We start from the raw sequence: 22,107 nt of genomic DNA on the forward strand, positions 1-22,107 counted from the left end.
ACACTGTTTTCCAAAGTGGTTGTGCCAACTTGCATTCCCACCAACAGTGTAAGAGGGCTCCCCTTTCTCCACAACCTCTCCAACATTTGTTGTTTTTTGCCTTGTCAATTTTTGCCATTCTAACTGGTGTAAGGTGGTATCTCAATGTGGTTTTGATTTGAATTTCCCTGATGGCTAATGATGATGAATATTTTTTCATGTGTCTGTTAGCCATTTGTATGTCTTCTTTGGAGAAGTGTCTGTTCACGTCTTCTGCCCATTTTTTGACTTATTTGTTTTTTGGGTGTTGAGTTTGAGAAGTTCTTTAAAGATCTTGGATACCAGCTCTGTCTGTAGTGTCATTTGCAAATATCTTCTCCCATTCTGTGGGTTGCCTCTTTGTTTGTTGACTGTTTCCTTTGCTGTGCAGAAGCTTTTTATCTTGATGAAGTCCCAAAAGTTCATTTTTGCTTTTGTTTCACTAGCCTTTGGAAATGTATCTTGAAAGATTTTCAAGATCTTTATGATATAGTCAATTTTCAAAAAAGGCAATAACACCTTCATCTCTCCAAATAATGTGCACATTAAATTACTGGACATGTTCCCCAAATTATGTATCAGTTTGTCATATTTCCTGTCAGGATATTCAAGACAATGTTTTACATGAGAAATAATGACCATTTATTCCTTTTCTGGCATTTTAAATTAAAGTTCATTTTTTAAAAAGCTAACTCCTCATTTTAACTGGGGAAACAATGCAAAGATAAGTGAAGAAAGTTACTACCTTTCCCACCTCTCCTCCGGACTCACCCCTGCAAAGTCCCTAGGGTCAGCAGCCAGCCACACGTTGCTCCTTTTGGCCACACGTATAGATGCATGGAGGTGGGGTGAGGGAGCTACTGCTGCTGGATTATAAAACACAGGGCCTTGCTAAGGCACCTAGGTGGCTCAGTCAGTGAAGTGCCTGCCTTCAGCTCCACTCGTGATCCCAGCATCCTGGGATCGAGCCCAGCATAGGGTTCCCTGCTTACGGGGGAGCCTGCCTCTCCCTCTGCCTCTGCCCTCCTCCTGCTCATGATCATGCTCTCTCTTAAATAAATAAAATCTTTATTTTTTTATTATTTTTTAAATTTTTCATTATGTTCAGTTAACCGAATATAGTACATCATAAGTTTTTGTTGTAGTGCTCAATGATTCATTAGTTGCTTATAACAAAATAACGAAAAATCTTTAAAACAAAACAGGGCCTTGCTGTTCCACTCCCCTACTTTCTTTTTTTTTTAGATTTTATTTATTTATTTGAGAGAGAGAGTATACACACAGAAGAAGAGGGAAAGTGAGAAGCAGAAGCAGACTCCCCACTGAGCAGGGAGCCCACTGTGGGTTTAGAGCCCAGTACCCTGAGATCATGACCTGAGCCAAAGACAGATGCTTAACCAGCTGAATCACCCAGGAACCCCTTGCCTACTTGTTTTTATTCCCTCACCAAATATTTCTTGGGCATTCTCTTTGATATCAATGAATGTAGATTCTGGTCATTCCTTTAAATGCTGCACAATAGTCCATGGTGTGATACATGATAAAATAAAGGAAATTTTCAACTTCTAATGTTTATGGGCCCTGCTCCTGGGCTCCCAGGGAAGCCATACTTGAACATTTACCAAGGTCAGAATGACTGGGCAAAGTCTCAAAACATGGCTCTATTTCTGCCCCAGCACACTTTGTACATCAGCTTTGTTTAAAATATAACCAAAAGGGGGCATTCCAAACACAAAGATAAACAAAAGGAAGAAAGCTCACTTGTTCCTGTAAGATTAAGGTTACACAGGTCCTTACACACCAGAAGCTAAAGATGAGGTCAGCAACTTTTTCTGAAATGCCCTTTGTCTGATGACTTGTAACTTTTTTTTAAAAAAATTTATTTATTTTATTTTATTTTTTTTTGACAGAGAGAGACGCAGCGAGAGAGGGAACACAAGCAGGGGGAGTGGGAGAGGGAGAAGCAGGCTTCCCGCTGAGCAGGGAGCCCGATGTGGGGCTCGATCCCAGGACCCCGGGATCACGACCTGAGCCGAAGGCAGACGCCCAACGACTGAGCCACCCAGGCGCCCTGACTTGTAACTTTTTATGTAAACATATAACCCTGTACCAAGTGTTCTTCCATGGAGCGTCCTCTTCTCTGTGAATATCATGTTCCCCAGGCAGCTGTCTTCACTTGGGCTCAAATAAAACTCTTCTTTTTAGAGATTCTAAAAGATTTGTTCATTTTTGTATCGACATATACCACACCCAATAAACTGTTCCCCCAAGAAGGTACGTTTGTGTTGTTTCCAGTTTTCTTGCTTGCTTTTTGCCCACAGTAAAGGACACTATCTTGAGGATTCTCTCACATAATTTTCATTTCCTGTTGTTGCTATTTCTGTGGTTCCCAAACCCAGAATAATTGGGTCAAAGGGTCTGTATCATTTTCCTTGGAGGAGGTTCTGCCAGATTACTCTCAAGAAGGCTGGAGCAGCCCCCTCTCATCCACGCTCGTGTGTTCCCCACTTGCCCACCTTCCTGCCTCAGTGGGTCTCAGGGGATTGGCCTGGAGGAGAACCATGCATCAGTCACTCCATTGCCCTGATCTGCATGTTCCCACTGACAAGTGTAAACATCTTCCATGTGCTCACTAGAATCAAGGTTGCAATTTCCAACCCTTGCACTCAAATCCAGGTGTGCTTTGTTCTTATTTCCACAGAACACGTTCCCAACCTGAGAATGCTGGTTCAGAAGGTTTATGTATCTTTAAAATATAATTAACTATTTAATTTCCTTATCTATTAATTACCTGTCCATTTTCCTTGTCCATCTTTCTCCTGGTTGTTTATCCTTTTTTTTTCCAAATTGTATGTGTTCTTCACATGTAAGGGGATTAAGTATTTGCTTATCATGTGAGTGTATATGCACAATCTTCCCTGTGTGGTTTCATTATGCTGGCTTTAATACAATCAGATATGTCTATCTTTTTTAATGGCTTCTGCATTTTCTGTATTGCTTAGCACAGATTTGTTGGAATTGCTTTCTAGATTTTCTTCATGGATAGATAGATGAATAGATATTCTTTTAAAATATGCTTTCAACAGAGTTGCTCCAGCATCTTGTGAAGAAACTGCGGGGACTCAGCTCCTGCCTGCCCTTTGGTAGTGCATCAGGGGTTGGCTCAGATCTCCTGCAGCAGCCCAGCACCTGCTGTTGACCACTGATGCACACAAAGTATGGTGCTGAGTCTGGGTCAGCAGAAACTGGCTCCTGTCATGTAGCATGTGTTATGGGGTAACATCAGAGGGTGTCCTGAAGCCCTCCCCTTTTTTACTGAAAAACTGTCCACTTCTGGAATCCAAGTGATGATGGTATATGAAATGCTTTCAAAATAACAGAGTGTCTCTAGTGTGAATGGTGCCCATGCACATGGAGCCTCGGATCCCACAGTGTGATGACACACTCAGGGGCCCTGGTACAGAGTGAGTGTCCAGAACAAAGGCTCTGTCTTTGAAAGGTGCTCTCCAACCTTGTACTGGTTCCTAAAAAGTAAGTCTGTATCGTGGAATATCTTACATGCACCAGCAAGTAGAGTTTCTCCAAGCTGGGCTTTCTATAGGAGTTCTGACTTCAGCTGAAGTAAGTGCCTGCTTAAACCAGACAAAAATATGAATACTAATCATTTATTCAACAGGTTTACCAGGTGCCTCCTCTGTGCCAAATACCATTCTAGCCAAAAGGGAGATCTTCAGGGCACCAAGCAGACAGAGTGTGGCACCCAGTAATCTCCATGTTGACTTTGGGGACTGTGTTAGAGAATTTCTCTCAATTCTCTCCTTTGATCACACAATAATTCTGGCAGGTGGCTAATACTACCCTTGAACAGATGTCCAGCAGAGGCAGAGAGTGACAGAATACTTTGCTCAGGACTGCAACTTTAGTAAATCTGGGAGCATGGACTTGAAGTGAGGCAGCTGCAGAGCTAATGGAGGTGCTCCTCCGGAAGGATGCCTCCGTGCTGGGAAGACTGGACCATGGGCCTCAGGCCTCCTGTTTCTCCATCCCAACAAACAGAACCAAATATGTTTTTCAGGAAATCTGGGCCCAGCTTTCCTTCCTGAGTCAGTGCAGATGCGGGAGTCTGCTCTTGATGGGTGACTTCTCCCCAACACACTTGGCAGCAGCAGGAGGACATCAGTGCCCTCGGGCACCTATGAGGGCTAGGCTCTGAAGCCCTCTGTCCACTGCTTATGTGGACACTGGCCAAAAGGTCAGAGAGAAGAGGGCGTGGTGTACTTCCTTCTTTCCCTCCCCATGCAGGTGGAACACACTGGGACCACACGGAGGAAACTGTGTAGTGACCTTCACTGCTGCCTTTTGGTGGGACTTGTTGGGGACTCTGGCCACAGGAGAAGTGTCCAGCTCAAGGGGGGCCTCACATGCTGTGTGGAGGTCACCACATAGTCCAGCCCTCAGTTCTCAGTTCTTCACCCCACTTTAGTTCATGTGATGTTATCATATTCCTTGCCCGGTGAAATAACTCAAATACATCATTTTTTTGAAAGAAGGTTTTTTTTTTATTTTTTTTAAATTAAATTAAATTTAATTTAATTTAAATATAAATTTTATTTATATTTATTTTATTTATTTGTCAGAGAGAGAGAGAGAGAGAGAACAAGCAGGGGGAGAAGCAGGCTCCCAGTCGAGCAAGGAGCCTGATTTGGGACTCCATCCCAGGACCCTGGGATCATGACCCTAGCCAAAGGCAGGCGCTTAACCAACTGAGCCACTCAGGCCTCCAGGAACAAGGTTGTTTTTTTTTTTTAAAGATTGATTTACCTATTTGAGAGAGGGAGGAAGGGAAAGAGGGAGAGGGAGAGAGTGTCTTAAGCAGACTCAGCGCTGAGTGAGAGGAGCCTGATGCGGCTGGATCTGAGGACCCTGAGATCAACATCTGAGCTAAAACCAAGAGTTGATGTTTAACCATCTGCTCTACCCAGGAACCCCCGGAACAAGTTTATTTTTCATCCCACAACACAAACTCACTCTTTTTAGTCTTTTTTCCTGCCCCCCCCAAAAAAGAAAAAACAACCATTGGTGTGATTTAGAGACCTCACAAGGAAACTTAAAGAGAGTTCTGCGTTTCTGTGTCTGGGACCGAGGCACTTGGTACAAATCGCTCTTGAAGATGGCAGTGGTGGGGGGCTTCCTCTGCCCTGATGAATGCGCACTCTGTAAATAAAAGTGGACTTCATAAATAAATATTTGTGTTTGGCAGAAAAAACAGTTACGGACTTTGAGAGGGGTTGCAAAATTGGGGCCAAAGTCATTGGCTTGTGTGTGATGGACAGCTGAGGCAAACCCAGCGGGGCTGAGCAGGAGGCTCTCCACCCTCACCCCGCCACACCACCCACCCCCACGCTCGCAAGGAGCTGTGGGAGAAGCACAAGGAGTGCAGCGCAGCTCCGGTGCCAGAGGGCCCAGAGGAATGAGACAAAGGCCATCGGGGACCCAGGAGGGGGCTTGCGTCCAGTTTTCAGGATGGGAGGAGATTCGGGGGAGTGGGGAGAATCAACATTAATGCACCTCTTCTTACTAAAACAGTGTGGTCTATGCTCTTTTCATAACCCACTCTCACTTGATGCATGAACATGTTGCTGTGCTGGTAAGTCGTCCTGAACCCGGGAATTTAAGTGGCCGGATGCTTACCGTTTCCACAGCCTGCTGCAGATGACTTTTGGTTTGTCTCCTGTTTCCTCTCACACAGAACCCTGACAAACTCCTTCCTGGTGGAGGCGCGGGAGCACCATCCCACACCTTCCTCTGCTCTGTGACAGGGAGCTGTGAAAACCCCAGACTGAGGACCCACGTGGTCTCCCGATTTCCTGGTGTGGAAGGGCCCAACTCGGTCATAAAGCCCCAGGCACTTCTGGCTCCAATCAGAGCTGAGGAGGGTGCCCCTCCGCCCTCAGCCTCAAGCCACAGGAACATGTCCTCACCCAGCCCAGTCCTGGTCACACCAGGGAACTATGGACGCATCTGTTTCTCTGCCCCAAAGACCCTGTGAGGGGGTTCCCTCCTGAACCAGGCTCTCCCACTTCTTAACAGGGGCTCGAGCCCTGGGTAGTTCTGCGTCAACAGTGGAGAGCTTCCTTCAGATGGGAGTCCTGAACCCGGATGCCTTGACTCCTGAGAAATCATACCTGTGCTGTAACTGACCCTAATCAGGGAAGAGTGTGAGCAGTCCCCAGGAATGTCTGCTGTGCCCACCTACAAGAGAACAGTGTGGAGAGCAGGACACCAGTGGTCAGGGTGGTCAGGACCACCCTCCCCAAGAGAAATCGCTACTAGGTATGAAGAGTCCACTAGGCCTGTCATTTGGGAAAGTGTTGCCCGAAAATTCACATTCAGGTTCGCAGGTAAGTTGGGGATTGCATGAGGGCCCAGGGCCAGAATTGCTTGGTGGGTCCACCTCTGATATGGGGGTCTTCCGTGGGGCCCTCCGGCGTCACGGGTCAACTTCCACCACACCCCAACTCGGGTCTCCAAGGCCGTGCTGGCAAGGGCTGAAGGCTCAAGACTCCAGTGGGGTTCTTGTCAGGAAGCCTTATGCAACACCTGGCCCATCACTCTCAGCCCACATGCACATCTGTACACACTCCTGCTTCCCACAGCAACACCTGTACATGTGCTTGCTGCATGTCACATAGTATGTGCCTCCTGTCACACACACATCACACGCATACTTCATTCATCATATACACACATACAGGCTTCATGTCCCACACATGTGCATACTTGATTCATTACACAAACACACACAGACGTGCGTGTGTGTGTGCCCATGTAACATATACACAGAGTCTTTCTCACTCTGATTCCTCCCTGTTCCTCTGATGGAGCATGCTATGTCTAGTCAAAACTTGATTTTTGTACATGTCATCTGTGAGGCAGGAAATCCCCCCTCCCCCAGTCAACAACCTCACTCCCTGTGGGAACATCTGTGATTTCTGAATTGGACCTGTCCAGTCACTTTCCCCCAGTTTCTTTAGGATAATGGGACTCCTTTCCTAGTGGGGTTGCAGCATCTTGAAGAGGGTTGGCTTTGCTCTGAGCCACTGAGGACACAGGTCATATGCCTTCTCTTATTTCACCCCTGTACAACCTCAAAAACCTCCTCTCCAATTTAACAATATATTTTAGTTTTTATTAAATCTGTCCTAAGAGCAAGTTCTATGTTTCTTTCTTTTTTTTGATGTGGTGACCCACGATCCATTGTATTCGTATAACACCCAGTGCTCCATGCAGCACGTGCCCTCCTTAATACCCATCACCGGGCTCACCCATCCCCCCTCCTCCCTCCCCTCTGAAACGCTGTTTGTTTCTCAGAGTCCATAGTCTCTCATGGTTCATCTCTCCCTCCGATTTCCCTCCCTTCATTTCTCCCTTCCTTCTCCTAATGTCCTCCCTGCTATTCCTTATGGTCCACAAATAAGTGAAACCATATGATAATTGACTTTCTCTGCTTGACTTATTTCACTGCAGTCCCATCTGTGTTGATGTAAAAGTTGGGTATTCATCCTTTCTGATGGCTGGGTAATATTCCATTGTATATATGGACCACATCTTCTTTATCCATTCATCTTTTGAAGGGGATCTTGGCTCTTTCCACAGTTGGGCTATTGCGGACATTGCTGCTATGAACATTGGGGTGCATATGGCCCTTCTTTTCACTACATCTGTGTCTTTGGGGTAAATACCCAGGAGTACAATTGCTGGGTCATAAGTAGCTCTATTTTTAAGTTTTTGAGGAACCTCCACACTGTAACTCTCTAGTTATCAAAATATGTATCTCTGCTATTTTACAGCAGTTGCCAAGCCATGTTGATGCCCTGCCCCACAGAGGCCTTGTGTAATTCTAGGTGCCTCAGCGTGGGTCTGCCAGACAGCCTAGTGGCCCTGCTGCCAAGTGGAGCATGCTCCAAGGACAGCACTCCCCTTGGGGGCTCTTCTCCATGAAATAGTCCTTCCTCAATACCAACATCATGCACTGACCTTTCTTCATTACACTCCCGGAGGTCACTTTTCTTCCATGTCTCAAAGATACCCAGTTTCATCTTTTTATATGAAAGAGGTTAATACCATTAACTGAGGGTTTCCTTGAACCTCCTGTAACCCAGGGCATGGGAGCTACCTATGAAGATGATGGGGAAACTGCATGTCTGAGAATTAAATCACTAGCAGCTGACAGAGCATTTTTCTCCATGGATGGCCAATGGAACTGATGTTGTTTTCATTGTTATAACTTTAAGATGTTTTTTTAATGCCCATGTTAAACACAAACAAAATATGTATAGAATAAACACAATGGGAAACGAAAGGGAATCAAAGCATGTCACTACAAAAAAAAAAGTCAACTAAACACAAAGAAGTGCAGTAAGACAGAAGGGGAAAGACAGAAGAGCTAGAACACTTACAGGAAAACGATGAACAGAAAAGCTGTGGTAACGTCCTCCCTATCAGCAATAACTTCAGTGTAAATGGTTGAGACTCACTTCAGGTCTCAGGACACACAGACTGAAAGGGAGAGCATGGGGGAAAGACACTCAGGGTAAATAGTGCCCAAGGGAAGGCAAGTGTGACTATACTCATATGTGACAGGATAGGCATTATGTAAAACATTGTTATGAGAGACAGAGAAAAACATTCTAGAATGATACGAAGGTCAAGTGGCCAAGAAGATATAACATTATGCATATATATGCACTAACATCAGAATTCCTAAACATACAAAGCAAACATTGACAGAGTTGAAGAGGGAAACACACCAATCTACAACAGTAGTAGGAGTCGCCAACCCCTCACTTTCAATAATGGGAAGAACAACGAGTCAATCAATAAGGAAACAGAGGACCTTCAACAGCACTATGGGCCAGTTTGAAGTAACAGGCATGCACGGAAGACATCACCCAACAACAGAAAAATACCCATTTTTCTCAAGAGCACATGGAACATTCTCCAGGAGATACTGCATGTTAGGTCACAAAACAAGTGTGAATAATTTTTTACAAATTGAAGTCATACAATTTAAGTAGTTTTAAATCATACAAAGTATCTTTTCCAATTACATTGGATGAAACTAGAAATCAATAACAGAAGGAAAATTGGAAAATCTAATTTTGTTTGGAATGTGTGGAAATTAAGCCATCAATGGGTCAAAGAAATCAAATGAGAGATTAGAAAATACCTTGACAAAGAAAAATGAAAACACCACACACCATAACTTACAGGATACTGAAAGAATTATAGAGGGAAATATATAGTTGTAAACACTTTCATTTAAAAAAAAATTTAAAAACTAAGAGGCAGCCCACAGAATAGGAGAAGATATTTGCAAATGACATTACAGATAAAGGACTAGTATCCAAGATCTATAAAGAACTTACCAAACTCAACACCCAAAAAACAAATAATCCAGTCAAGAAATGGGCAGAAGACATGAACAGACATTTCTCCAAAGAAGACATACAAATGGCTAACAGACACATGAAAAAATGTTCAACATCACTAGCCATCCAGGAAATACAAATCAAAACCACACAGGGAGGGGGGATTGGTTAGCCTGGTGATGGGTATTAAGGAGGGCACGTACTGCATGGAGCCCTGGGTGTTATACGAAAACAATGGATCGTGGATCACCACATCAAAAACTAATGATGTACTGCATGGTGACTAACATAACATATTAAAATTAAAAAAAAGAAATCTGGGGAAAAAAACACAATGAGATAACACCTTACACCAGTTAGAATGGCAAAAATGAACAAGACAGGAAACAACAAATGTTGGTGAGGTTGTAGAGAAAGGGGAAACCTCGTACACTGTTGGTAGGAATGCAAGGTGGTGCAGCCACTCTGGAAAACAGTGTGGAGGTTCCTCAAGATGTTAAAAATAGAGCTACCCTATGACCCACTGATTGCACTACTAGGTGTTTAACCCAAAGATACAGACGTAGTGAAAAGAAGGGGCACATGCACCCCAATGTTCACAGCAGCAGTGTCCACAATAGCCAAACTGTGGAAAGAGCCGAGATACCCTTCAGCAGATGAATGGATAAAGAAGATGTGGTTCATATATACAATGGAATATTATTCAGCCATCAGAAAGGATGAAAACCTACCATTTGCACTGACATGGATGGAACTGGAGGGGATTATGCTAAATGAAATAAGTCAAGCAGAGAAAGACAATTGTCATATGGTTCCACTCATATATGGAACATAAGTAATAGCGTGGAGGACCATAGGGAAGGGAGGGAAAACTGACAGGGAAGAAATCAGAGAGGGAGATGAGCCATGAGAGACTATGGACTCTGGGAACCAAACTTAAGGTTACAGAAGGGAGGGGGTGGAGGGATGGGGTAACTGGGTGATGGGTATTGAGGAGGGCACGTGTTGTGATGAGCACTGGGGTATTATATGCAACTAATGAATCATTGAACAGTACATCAAAAACTAATGATGTACTATACAGTGGCTAACTGAACATAAAAATAAAATAAAATAAAAATAAAGGATTTCAGTTTTTAAGGGAAGATGTCAGTAGAGTAGGGGTCCTCATTTCATCTGGTCCCTTGAATTTGGCTAGATAACTATCAAATCATTCTGAACACCTATGAATTCAACCTGAGATGTAAGGAAAAAAACTCTGGAATTCTACAAATAGAAAAGTGACCACTTTTTGCAAGGTAGGAGGTGCAGAGAAGTGAATCGGAGGGGATATACTGGAAGATTAATGGTGGGGGGGGCGAGGGAGCCGCCATAAGCCAGCTACCAGAAAGTGATACAGCACCAGATCACAAAATTGGAACTTTTAGAAATCTGCTCCAGTGAGAGATGCCCCTGCCTAAAAGGTGCTCAGGTGGCAAAGCGGGGCAGAATCTTAGGTGGGACAGTGTGGTCTCAGGATCTCCAGGGTTACAGAAAGAACAGGGTTGCCTGAGCCAGCAGAGTTCACAAGCACTGAGCAGGGAAACTGGCTATTGTCAGCAAGCCCTGGAGGGGGCTGTCACCTCAGTTTGCCATAAACCGTGAACTGCAGCACAATTGGGTGACTGATTTTCATGTGGGGGTTCTGCAAAGGGCAGAAACAGGGTGACCCTTGCCTTCCCTCAGGAGGATTGGTCTGGGCATGCGCCGCAGAAGTCTGCAGAGTTTGGCCCACACAAAAGTGAAAACTGTTTTTCCCTGAGGGTTTACTGAAGAGAGGGGGCTGTGATCTTTCAGCTCTCGGGCTGGAGATCAGGGCATGGCCATTTTTATCTTCATCCTCTAAAGTGTTAAAAGCCTTCAGGGAACAAAAGTCACATAGAGCAACCAGAAGCAGCTTACACTGAGCCCGGCCCCCTGGCAAGGTGCTGTGCAATTCCACCCAGGCAAAGACACATGAGAATCAGTGCAGCAGGCCCCTCCCCCAGAAAACCAGCTGGAACAGCAGGCAAATATCAAGTTTAATAAACACACAGAACTGCAAAACTCCAGGGCTAGGGGAAAATAGTATATAGAATTTGAGGTAATTTCTCATGACTCTTTTATCTTTCAGTTTAAAATTTTCCTTTTTTTCCTTTTCAACTAGTTTCTTTATTTTTTTCATTTGTTTGGTTTTGGTTTTTGATTTTTTTTATTTAAATTCAATTAGCCAAAGTATAGTACATCATTAGTTTTTGATATAATGTTCAATGATTCACCAGTTGTGTATAACACCCAGTGCTCATCATATTATGTGCCCTCTTTATTGCCCATCACCAAGTAATCTCATCATCCCCCCCCTACCCAGCTCCCCTTCCGCAACCCTCAGTTTGTTTCCTGGAGTCAAGAGTCTCATATGCTTTGTCTCCCTCTCTGATTTCTTCCCATTCAGTTTTCTCTCCTTTCTCCTATTGTCCTCTACACTATTCCTCATGTTCCATATATGAATGAAACCATATGATAATTGTCTTTCTCTGCCTGACTTACTTCACTTAGCATAATCTCCTCCAGTTCCATCCATGTTGATGCAAATGGTAGGTTTTCATCCTTTCTGATGGCTGAGTAATATTCCATTGTATATATGGACCACATCTTCTTTATCCATTCATTTGCTTGAAGGGCATCTCGGCCCTTTCCACAGTTGGGCTATTGTGGACATTGCTGCTATGAACATTGGGGCGAATGTGCTCCTTCTTTTTATCTGTATGAAAAGATACATCTGTAGCTTTAGGGTAAATACCTACTAGTGCAATTGCTGGGTCATAGGGTAGCTCTATTTTTAATATCTTGAGGAACCTCCATACTGTTTTCCAGAGTGACTGTACCAGTTTGCATTCCCACCAACAGTATAAGAGGGTCCCCCTTTCTCCACATCCTCACTAACATTTGTTGTTTCCTATCTTGTTCATTTTTGCCATTCTGACTGGTGTGAAGTGGTATCTCATTGTGGTTTTGATTTGTATTTCCCTGATGGCTAGTGATGTTGAATATTTTTTCATGCATCTGTTAGCCATTTATATGTCTTCTTTGGAGAAGTGTCTGTTCATGTCTTCTGCCCATTTATTGACTGGATTATTTGTTTTTTGGGTGTTGAGTTTGGTAAGTTCTTTATATATCTTGGATACGAGCCGTTATGTCATTTGCAAATATCTTATTCCATTCCGCGGGTTGTCTCTTAGTTTTGTTGACTGTATCCTTTGCTGTGCAGAAGCTTTTTAAAAAGATTTTATTTATTTATTTATTTGACAGAGAGAGGGAACACAAGCAGGGAGAGTGGGAGAGGGAGAAGCAGGCCTCCTGCTGAGCAGGGAGCCCGACGTGGGGCTTGATCCCAGGACCCTGGAATCATGACCTAAGCCAAAGGCAGACGCTTAATGACAGAGCCACCCAGGTGCCCCTGTGCAGAAGCTTTTTATCTTGATGAAGTCCCAAAAGTTCAGTTTTGCTTTTGTTCCCCCTTGCCTTTAGAGATGTGTCTTGCAAGAAGTTGCTGTTTCCAATGTCAAAGAGGATGCTGCCTGTGTTCTCCTCTAAGATTTTGATGGATTCCTGTCTCACATTGAGGTTTTTCATCCATTTTGAGTTTATCTTTGTGTATGGTGTAAGAGAATGGTCCAGTTTCATTCTTCTGCATATGGCTATCCAATTTTCCCAGCACCATTTATTGAAGAGACTGTCTTTTTTCCATTGGATATTATTCTTTGTTGAAGATTAGTTGACCATAGAGTTGAGGATCCATTTGTGGGTTCTCTCTTCTGTTCCACTGATCTATGTGTTTGTTTTGTGCCATTACCATGCTGTCTTGATGATCACAGCTTTGTAGTACAGCTTAAAGTCAGGCATTGGACTAAACATTCCTAAAATTTGTATAGAACCAGAAAAGACCCCAAATCACCAGGAGAATGTTGAAAAAAAAAAAAAGACTGGGGGCATCTCAACTATTCTCTTATTTTATCAACTCTTTGTTTTTAAGTCATTTTAACTTTTATTTTTATATTTACATTTTATAGATATATTCTTCATTTTTTACTTCCTTTCACTGTATTCAATTTATTTTATATAGATATAAATTTTGATTTCTTTACAATTTTGGGATTTAGTGCCTTCTAAAGAACAGGCCCAAAATACACCCAGGACCAAGTGGATCAACCTATTTTGTCCACCTGGGAAATTATATTCTCTCTTTTTTTCCCTTCATTTTTTTTTCATTTTTCTTATCTTTTTTGGTTTCTGACCTTTTCAGATTTGGCTAGTGTGTATTTTGCTTTGGTTGTGGTTGATATTTTTTATTTTGCTCTCTCGTTCATCCATTCTTCTCTGAACAAAATGACTATAAGGAGGAATTCACAACAAAAGAAAGAACCTGAGGTAATATTCTCTGCCACAGATCTAATCAATATGGATATAAGTAAAATGCCGGAGCTGGAATTCAGGATAATGATTATAAGTTATTAGCTGGGCTTGAAAAAAGCGTAAAAGACACCAGAAAATCTCTTAGTGTAGAAATAAAATCTAATCAGGCTGAAATGAAAAATGCTTTAACTGAGATGCACTCTAATATAGATGCTAACAGCTAGGGTAAATGAGGCAGAAGAAAGAGTGAGTGACATAGAAGACAAGATGGTGGAAAGGAATGAAGCTGAGGAAACGAGAGAAAAACAGCTAATGGACCTTGAGGGGAGGCTTCAAGAAATCAGCAATATCATAAAGTGAAACAATATTAGAATTATAGGGGTCCTAGAAGAAGAAGAAAGAGAGAGAAAGAGGGACAGAAGGTGTATTTGAGCAAATCGTAGCTGAGAACTTCCTTAATCTGGGGAAGGAAATAGGCATTAAAGTCCAAGAGACAGAGAGAAACCCCTCCAAATAAATAAAAATAGATCAACACCCCAAAATATAATAGTGAAGCTTGCAGCTTTAGCTGAAAGCAGGTTCTTAACCTACAGGGGTAGGAACATTAGACTGGCAGCAGACCTATCCATAGAGACCTCACAAGCCCAAAGGGCTGGCATGATATATTCAGGGTACTAAATGAGAAAAACATGAGCCAAGAATACTTTATCCAGCAAGGTTGTCATTCAGAATGCAAGGAGAGATAAAGAGCTTCCAGGACAACCAAATTAAAGAATTTGTGATCCCTAAACCAGTCCTGCAAAAAATATTAAAGGGGATTCTATAAGTGAAGAGAGTGCCCAAAAGTAACATAGACCGGAAAGAAACAGAGACAATATACAGAAACAGGGACTTTATAGGTAATGAAATGATGCTAAATTCTTATCTTCCAATAGTTACTCTGAATATAAATGAGCTAAATGCTCCAATCAAAAGACACAGGGTATCAGATTGGATAAAAAAGCAGGACCCATCTATATGCTGTCTACAAGAGACTTTTTTTAGATATAAAGTCACCTCCAGACTGAAACTGAGGGGGTGGAAAACCATTTATCATGCTAATAGACCTCCAAAAGAAAGCTGGGGTAGCAATCTTCATATCAGACAAATTAGATTTTAAACCAAAGACTGCATGGAGCACTGGGTGTTATACAAAAACAATGAATCATGGATCACTACATCAAAAACTAATGATGTATTGTATGGTGACTAACATAACATAATAATATTAGATTAAATTTAAAAAAATAAACCAAAGACTGTAGGAAGGGATGGAGAGGGACACTATGTCATACTTAAAGGGTCTATCCCTTCTAATAAGAAGATCTAACAATTATAAATATTTATGATCCTAACTTGGAAGTAGCCAATTGTATAAGCCAATTAATAGCAAAATTAAAGAAACACATTGATAATAATACAATAATAGTAGGGGACTTGAACACCCCACTCACAGCAAGAGACAGATCATCTAAGCAGAAGATCAACAAAGAAACAAGAGCTTTGAATGAAACACTGGACCAGATGGACTTCACACATATGTTCAGAACATTCCATTCTAAAGCAATAGAATACACATTCTTCTCAAGGGCACATGGAACATTCTCCAGAATAGATCACATACTGGGTCACAAATCAGGTCTCAACTGGTACCAAAAGATTGGGATTATTCCCTGACATATTTTCAGATCACAGTGCTTTGAAACTTGAATTCAATCACAAGAGGAAAGTTGGAAGGAACTCAGTCCCTTTGAGGTTAAAGAGCATCCTACTAAAGAATGAATGGGTCAACCAAGAAATTAAAGAAGAATTTTAAAAGTTCATGGAAACTAATGGTAATAAAAGCACATCAGTTGAAAACCTTTGGGATACAGCAAAGGTGACCCTAAGAGGGAAGTACATTGCAATACAAGCCTCTCTCAAAAAATTAGAAAAATCTCAAAACACAAGCTAACCTTGTGCAAGTGTAACTAAAGGAGCTGGAGAAAGAACAGCAAATAAAGCCTAAACCAAGCAGGAAAAGAGAATAATAAAGGCTAGAGCAGAAATCAATGAAATAGAAACCAGAAAAAAGTAGAACACATCAATGAAACTAAAAGATGGTTCTTCAAAAGAATTAATAAGATCAATAAACCTCTGGCCAGAATTATCCAAAAGAAAAGAGAAAGGACCCAAATTAATAAAATCTTGAATGAAAGAGGAGAGATCATGACCAACACCAAGGAAATACAAACAATTGTAAGAACATATTATGAGTACCTATATGCCAACAAATTAGGTAATCTGGAAGAAATAGATGCATTCCTAGAAACCTATAAACTACCAAAACTGAAACAAGAAGAAATAGAAAACCTTAATAGACCCATAACCAACAAGGAAATTGAAGCAGTAATCAAAAATCTCCTAAAAAACAAGAGTCCAGGATCAGATGGTTTCCCAGGGGAATTCTAAGAAGAATTAATATCTATTCTTCTGAATTTATTTCAAAAAATAAAAATGGAAGGAAAACTTCCAGACTCATTCTATGAAACAGTATTACCTTAATCCCAAAACCAGAGAAAGACCCCATCAAAAAGGAGAATGACAGACCAAAATTCCTGATGAACAAGGAAGTCAAAATTCTCACCAAGATACTAGCCAATTGGATCCAACAGTACATTAAAAGGATTATTCACCATGACCATGTGGGAATTATTCCTGGGCTGCAAGGGTGGTTCAACATTTGCAAATCAATCAATGTGATACATCACATTAATAAAAGAAAGGACAAGAACCACATGATCCTCTCAATAGATGCAGAAAAAGCATTTGACAAAATACAGCATCCTTTCTTGATTAAAAAAAAAAAAAACTTTCTGCCATGTAGGGATGGAGAGAACATACCTCAATATCATAAAAACCATCTAGGAAAAGCCTACAGTGAGTATCATTCTCAATGGGGGAAAACTAAGAGCTTTTCCTTAAGGTCAGGAACACGACAAGGATGCCCACTCTCGCCACAATTGTTCAACATAGTTCTAGAAGTCCTAGCCTCAGCAATCAGACAACAAAAAGAAATAAAAGGCATTCAAATCAGCAAAGAAGTGAAACTCTCACTCTTTGCAGACAACATGATACTCTATGTGGAAAACTCAAAAGACGCCACCCCAAAATTGCTGGAACTCATACAGGAATTCAGCAAACTGGCAGGATATAAAAATCAATGCACATACCAAGGCATACCAAAAGGCAAAAAACACAGTCTGAGGACACAGAACAGCATCAGAACCAGACAGGGAGGGATATTGGCATGGTCATGCCAGAGTCCAGCTCCAGCAGGGGAAGGGTCCTTGAAGGAAAGAACGGCATCGGCGAGTGAGGAGACATGGACACAGGATCAGGTTATAAGCATCTCCTTATATTTATTTATAAATATTTATTTATACATTAGAACATTTCCTTGTTTTTTTCATTCTTTCATAACATGTGATTTTATTTTTTACATCTTATCACAATCATCTTAAATCATTTTGGATTTAAAAACAAAGGTACTAGACAGAGCGTGACCATGCAAGACGAAGCGTAACCTATCTGCTATTGTGTCCTAATGTGGAAAAAGTTATATTTTTACTCTTGCTTAAAGGTTATCTAAAGTTTATTCTTCCTCCCAAGGCAACTTACAATGTGTGCACCCTATCCTATCAAAGTAACATAGGGAGGTCCCTGTACTGTGGGAATGACATGAGATTTTCCTTTCCTAGAACTCTGATGTTTCAGAGATGCCCGAGGAATCTCATCAATAGGGACTTTTACTGGGCCTGGATCCAACAGCTCCCTTAAGCGAAGTTTATTAAAGAACTCTGCGTTGCTCATGTTAGATGAATTATGGATTGGAGGACATTGGGTAATTTTATTTCTTGGCCCATCGTCAGCCTTTTTTTAATCAGTTTCATTGTGATTGCTCACATAGGCATAACAAAATTTATAAATCATTTTATCATGAAACCCGAGGAAAAATCCCATGATTATAAAGATTGCTGCAAACAAAATGAAAGGAAGTAGCAGGAGCCAGCTGTGGAGTCTCCTGATTTTCAGGATTATCCCCCATACTTGGACTTTGTCAAATAGCATGAGCAGCTTGGCTTGCGCCATGGTCAGACCAGGAATTTAAAACAACTACAATTGATATGCTAAGGGTCCTAAGAGATAAAGCAGACAGTATGCAAGAAAAGGTGGGCGATGTAAGCAGAGAGGTGAAAATCCTGAGAGAACCAAAAAAGAAATGCCATATATATGCATTACTGTAACAGAAATGAAGAATGTCTTTGATAGGCTCATTAGTAGACTGGACGTAGCTGCAGAAAGAATCTATGAGTTAGTAAATATATCAATAGAATCATCAAAAAACAAAAAGCAAAGATAACAAAGACTGGAAAAAAGTATCAGAATATCCAAGGATGTAGGACAACTACAGAATATGTAACATACATGTAATGGGAAGACCCAAAGTAGAGAAAAGAGAGAAAGGACCAGAAGAAACATTGAAACAATAATAACTGAGATTTCCCCCAAATTAATGTCAGACACCAGTCAGGAATCTCAGAAAACACAAAGCAGGATAAGTGCCAAAACACTACATCTAGGAATATCATATATCATATTCAAACTGTAGAAAATCAAAAGTAAAGGAAAAATCCTGAAAGAGGGTCAGAGGAAAAAAACATCTTACCTACAGCAGAACAGAGATAAGAATTACATCCAACTTCTCCTCAGAAACCAGCAAGGAACCAGAGAGTGGAATGAAATATTTAACCTGTTGAGATAAAAACCCACCAACCTAGAATGCTGCACCCTGCAAAATTATCCTCCAAAAGTGAAGGAGAAATACTTTCTCAGATAAACAAAAATCAAAGGTATTTGTTTCCAGTAGACCTACATTGCAGAAAATGTTAAAAGGATGAAAATAACATAGATCAGAAGCTTGGATCTATATAATTACATATAATATACGGGAGAATATATATTATACATATTATATATATATATATGTTTTTATGTAAGTGAAATGAATGGCAATGATAATACAAGGAAAGAAGGAGTTAGGAATTTGTTATACTGCCTGTCAAGTGGTATACTACCACTTTAAAGAGGATTTAGATTAGTTGTAAGTGCAAACTCCCAGGCAACCACTGTAAATTATTTCTTAATTTTCAGAGTACTGATCTTTTACTTCTTTGGTTAGGTTTATTCCTAGGTATTTTATGTTTGGTGCAATTGCAAATGGGACTGATTCCTTGATTTCTCTTTCTGCTCCTTCATTATTGGTATAGAGAAATGCAACAGATAGAAATCTACATTAATTTTGTATCCTGTGACTCTGCTGAATTCCTGTATCAGTTCTAGCAATTTCTCAGTGGAGTCTTTTGGGTTTTCTATATAGAGTATCATGGCATCTGCAAATAGTGAAAGTTTGACTTCTTTGCCAATTTGAATACATTTTATTTCATTTTGTTGTCTGATTGCTGAGGCTAGGACTTCTAGTACTATATTGATCAACAGTGGTGAGAGTGGGCATCCCTGTCATGTTCCTGACCTTAAGGGAAAGGTTGTCAGTTTTTCCCCATTGAGGATGATATTAGCTGTGGATTTTCTGTGTATGGCCTTTATGATGTTAAGCTATATTCCCTCTAACCCTACTTTGTTGAGGGCTTTTATCATGAATGGATGTTGCACTTTGTTTATAGTAGCATTATCAACAATAGCCAAATTATGGAAAAAGCCCAAATATCCAACAACTGATGAATGGATAAAGAAGATGTGGTATATATGTACAATGGAATAGTACTCAGCCATAAAAAAGAATGAAATCTTGCCAATTGCAATGACACCGAAGGAGTTAGAGAGTATTTTGCTAAGCAAAATAAGTCAGTCAGAGGAAGACAAATACCATATGATTTCACTCACATGTGGAATTTAAGAAAAAAAATGAACATGGGGGAGAAAAGAGAGGCAAAATAAGAAAGAGACTCTTAACTATAGAGAAAAAACTGATGGTTACTAGGGGGAAGGTGGGGGGCATGAGTTAAACAGGTGATGGGCATTAAGGAGGGCACGGTTGTGATGAGCACCAGGTGTTGTATGTGAGTGTTAAATCACTAAATTCTACACCTGAAATTAGTATTGTGCTGTATGTTAACTAGCTGGAATTTAAATAAAAACTTGGAAGAAAGAAGTATAAGTGATTAACTAAGAAAGGAAAGGAAAGGAAATTATATAAAATACTCAGTTAAAACTAAGAAAAAGAGGGGCATCTGGGTGGCTCAGATGGTTAAGCATCTGCCTTTGGCTCAGGTCATGATCCCAGGGTCCTAGGATCGAGCCCCGCATCGGGCTCCCTCCTTGGCGGGGAGCCTGCTTCTCCCTCTCCCTCTACTGTTCCCCCTGCTTGTGCTCTCTCGCTATCTCTATCAAATCAATAAATAAAATCTTTTTAAAAAACTAAGAAAAAGAAAGTAAAAGAGTGGAAGATAAAAATAGGAACAAAGAACAAGGGCAATGAATAGAAAACAGTAATAAATATGGTAGATATTAATCCAACTATATCAAGTATCACTTTGAATGTCAGTGGTGTAAATGCACCAAGTAAGACAGAGATTGTCATAATGATAAAAAAAATAGGACCCAACTATATGTTGTCTACAAGAAACCCACTTTATTTTTTTAAAGCTTTATTTATTTGCTGGCCTCATAGAATGAGTTTGGAAGTTTTCCTTCTGTTTCTAATTTTTGAAACAGCTTCAGTAGAATAGGAATTATTTCTTCTTTGAATGTTTGGTAGAATTCCCCAGGGAATCCATCAGGCCCTGGACTGCAAGTTGATACAGCCACTTTGGAAAACAGTGTGGAGTTTCCTCAAAAATTTAAAAATAGAGCTACCCTATGACCTAGCAATTGCCCTACTGGGTATTTACCCCAAAGACACAGATGTAGTGAAAAGAAGGGCCATTTGCGTCCCAATGTTCATAACAGCAATGTCCACAATAGCGAAACTGTGGAAAGAGCCAAAATGCCCTATTAATTTGGGGGTGGAGTCTTTTGGGTTTTCCACTGATGTAGTGATAAGAAGGGCCATATGCACCCCAATGTTCATAGCAGCAATGTCCACAATAACCAAACTGTGGAAAGAGCCGAGATGCCCTTCAACAGACGAATGGATAAAGAAGATGTGGCCCATATATACAATGGAATATTACTCAGCCATCAGAAAGGATGAATACCCAACTTTTGCATCAACATGGATGGGACTGGAGGAGATTATGCTAAGTGGAATAAGTCAAGTAGAGAAAGTCAATTATCATATGGTTTCACTTATTTGTGGAACATAAGGAATAGCAGGGCGGACATTAGGAGAAGGAAGGGAAAAATGAAGGAGGGGAAATCGGAGGGAGAGAGGAACCATGAGAGACTATGGACTCTGAGAAACAAACAGGGTTTTAGAGGGGAGGGGGGATTGGTTAGCCCGGTAATGGGTATTAAGGAGGGCATGTACTGCATGGAGCACTGGGTGTTATATGAAAACAATGGATCATGGATCACCACATCAAAAACTAATGATGTGTTGTATGGTGACTAACATAAGATAATAAAAATTTTTTAAAGATTTATTTATTTATTTTACAGAGAGAGAGAGAGCAGTGGGAGGGAGAGAGAATCTCAAGCAGACTCCCCTCTGAGCATGAAGCCTGAGGTGGGGCTAGATCTCATGACCCATGATCTCATGACCTGCGCCAAAACCAAGAGTCAGACGCTCAACTGACTGAGCCACCCGGGAACTCCCACACCTTAACATATTTAAAAGAACAGAAGTCATACCATGTCTGCTTTCAGACCACAATGGAATTAAGCAGAAGTCAATAAGAGAAGAGTAACTAACTGCAAAATCCCAAAATATGTGATTACACAATATACTTCTAAATAATACATGGATCAAAGAATAAATCAAAAGAAATTTAGAAATATCTTAAACTAAATGAAACTGAAAACCCAATTTATCAAAATCTGTGAAATATACTGAAAGCTGCACATAGAGGGTGAATGACAGCACTGAGCGCACAGACTAGAAAGAAGGAAGACCTAAAATGAGTGATCTAAGTTCCCACCTTAGGAAAATAGAAAAGTAAGAGCAAATTATAGCCAAAGTAAGCAGAGA

The sequence above is a fragment of the Eumetopias jubatus genome, unplaced genomic scaffold (assembly GCF_037043125.1).
Source record: "Eumetopias jubatus isolate StellerSeaLion01/CBP00866 unplaced genomic scaffold, mEumJub1_p1.0 scaffold_17, whole genome shotgun sequence".
Lineage (NCBI taxonomy): Eukaryota > Metazoa > Chordata > Mammalia > Carnivora > Otariidae > Eumetopias > Eumetopias jubatus.